The following is a 2,896-nucleotide window of genomic DNA, read 5'->3' as shown; positions in this document are numbered from 1 at the left end:
TTTCTTTTTTATGAGCTTAGATGACCTTGTGTTTGGTGCTTGGATGTTAAGGATTGTTTGGGTTTGTAGTGTCCTTTCCTGTCTGTGGTGGTGTGTATGTGCTTGACCCAGGGAGTGGCACTATTAGGAGGTGTGGCCTTGTTAGAGTAGGTGTGTCATTAAGACCCTCACCCTAGCTGCCTGGAAGTGATTCTTCCACCAGCAGCCTTCAGGTGAAGATGTAGTATCACCCTGAGGTGATACTTATCTTTGATTTCTTGATTTTAAAATGTGTTTCTTGGATCCAGCAGAAGGATGGATCCTGTTTTTTCATCCATGTGTCTTTCTATTGGGCAGTTGAGACCATTGATGCTGACAGGTTATCAATGAACAGTGTTTTTGATTTCTATTTTTGTGCACCCTTTCAATTTTGTAGTCTGGGATTATTTATTCCCTGTGCTTTCTTGGCTACAGTTAACCTCTTTAGTTTTGGGGTTTCAGTCTAATACCTTCCTGTAGGGCTAGATTTGTAGATAGATTGCTTAAATTTAGTTTTATTATGAAATGTCTTATTTTTTTCCATCTACATTGATTGAAAATTTTGCTGGGTATAGTAGTATAGGCTGGCATCTGTGGTCTGTTAGAGACTGTAGCAATCCATACAGACTGTCCCAGTGTATCCATTGAGAAGGCAGATGTAATTCTAATAGGTTTGCCTTTATATGTAACTTGATTTTTTTCCTTGCAGCTTTTACTATATTTATTTTGGTTCTGTGTGTTTAGTGTTTTGATTATTATGTGCTGAGTAGTCTTTGTTTCTCTGGTCTGGTCTCTTTGGTGTCTGTGAGCTTCTTGTACCTTGATGGACATCTCTTCTTTAGGTTAGCGGAATTTTTTCCTATGATTTTGTTGGAAGTATTTTCTGTGCCATTGACTCGGGTTCCTTGTCCTTCCTCTATTCATATTATTCTTACATTTGGTCTCTTTAGAGTGTTCCAGATTTCCTGGATGTTTTGTGTCAGTTTATTTTAGATTTAAAATTTTCTTTGACTGAGGTATCCATTTCTTCTATGTCTGAAATTTTCTCTTCTACATCTTGTATTCTGTTGGTAAGGCTTACCTCTGTTTTCTTGTTCCCAAATTTTTCCTTTCCAGATTTCCCTCAGTTTGGGTTGTGGTATTGTTGTTGTTGTTATTGTTGTTGTTATTTTTAATAATAATTCTATTTCTACTTTCAGGTTTTGAACTGTTTATTAATTTCCTTCCACTTTTTGTTTCCATTTTCATAGATTTCTTTAAGGTATATTTATTTTCTGTTTCAAGACCTCTATTAAATTCATAAAGTTCCAGGACAGCCAGGGCTACACAGAGAAACCCTGTCTTGAAAAACCAAAAAAAAAAAAAAAAAAAAGAAAAAAGAAAATAGGGTCTTTTTCTTGTGCTTCAGCTGTATTAGAATACTCAGGGTCTGCTCTTGGTTGTTGGGCTGTAATAGGGGGCATTTTGTCCTAGTTGTTATTGATTGTTTTTATAGGCTGGCATTTAGTTATCTGGGATTGGAAAGTTTGTAATTCTAGGTCTTGCTAACATTTTGGGATCATGCCAGATGTGACTAGTGGGGGGGGGTTCCAGATAAAATGTGTGTCTTATTATTGGTAGCTGACACTTAGGAATGGGGATACTCTAGGGGTCTGAAGGGATTTGGAGAGAGGAAGGCAGAATTTTCCGCCAGGATCTGCTTATTTAGTCTCCTTGGAATGCGGGTAGAGGGTAAAGAGAGGTCACCCCAAGAAGGTCTGCTGAGAGGTAAACATCTGTAGTTAGTTTACTGGCTTCCCTGGTCAGAGTAGCCTCTGGATCCCAGGGAATGCCTGCGGGAATTAAGTCTCATGAAGCAGTGAGTGGGGAAGGGAAGCTAGGAGGGGTATCAGGGTGATCCACTAGAGATGGCAGCAGTGAGCAAATGTGGCCAGCGCTAGAGCTCTGCCACACTAACTGGGAATGAGACTGGGGAATTTGGATTTGGAGGGGTTGAGGGAGAAGTGAAGATCTGTAGTTAGCCTATTTGCTTCCCTGGTCAGAGTTGCCTTTTGGTTTTTCAAAGGGCCTACATTATTGGGACAAGGGAATTGGGTAAAAATCCCATTAAAAAAAACTCTTCTCCATCTTTTCTTTATTCCTTTTATATAAAGTTGGATGTACCCAGTTTTACAGTTGCCTTTCAGCTGACTACTTTTTGTATTTAAAAATTGGAAATTATAAAGATTACAATTCAATAAAAGGTAACTTTATTACTTTCAAGTGGTTGCTGAATTTGTTTTTTAAAGATCTATTTATTTTATGTATATGCATATACTGTCACTGTTTTCAGACACACTAGAAGAGGGCGTCAGATCCCATTACAGATGGTTGTGAGCCACCATGTGGTTGCTGGGAATTGAACTCAGGACCTCTAGAAGAGCAGTCAGTGCTCTTAACCACTGAGCCATCTCTCCAGCCCCGTGTTGCTGAGTTTTTTTTTCTTCTTCCATATTCTAGCTTATACTTATGTTGAACTTTAACTCAACTCAGTGCTTTTTTTAATTGGACAAATATTTTATGTAGACCAACCAGTAAGTACTGTAACTAGGGTAAGTTGCATTTATGAGGTATTAGCATGAAAAAAAAGTTCTTGGCATTTTAGGACTAATAAACTTGTTTCTAAGTTAATCATATGTTTTCTTTTGTTGCTTCATTTATACAAATGTCATTTATTTTCAGTGACACTCCATTTTTGCAGCTATGACTATGGTGACAGAAATATGTTAAAAGTTGTAAGTAATATGTTATGATTTACTATTGTGGATATTGAGAAGAGTAGATGGAGAAGAGTAGATGGAGAAGAGTAGAGGGAGAAGAGTAGATGGAGAAGAGTAGA

At 37.8% G+C, this 2,896-nt stretch overlaps 1 protein-coding gene across 8 annotated transcripts in view; it reads left to right on the top strand.

Annotated features, from left to right (window-relative positions):
• The window catches only part of Ptpn4 (protein tyrosine phosphatase non-receptor type 4), a 158,515-nt gene that overhangs the window by 32,642 nt on the left and 122,977 nt on the right, over positions 1–2,896 (top strand). Inside the window, exon 2 of one of the 8 annotated variants that reach the window (XM_031380541.1) lies at positions 2,740–2,792. The exons of the other annotated variants lie outside the window; for them this stretch is intronic. The gene's annotated coding sequence lies outside the window, so the exon portion shown is untranslated. The remainder of the gene's footprint in view (positions 1–2,739; positions 2,793–2,896) is intronic. 8 annotated transcript variants of the gene reach the window in all.

Source organism: Mastomys coucha, unplaced genomic scaffold, assembly GCF_008632895.1.
Source record: "Mastomys coucha isolate ucsf_1 unplaced genomic scaffold, UCSF_Mcou_1 pScaffold1, whole genome shotgun sequence".
NCBI lineage: Eukaryota > Metazoa > Chordata > Mammalia > Rodentia > Muridae > Mastomys > Mastomys coucha.
This window is presented reverse-complemented; position numbering and strand designations above follow the sequence as displayed.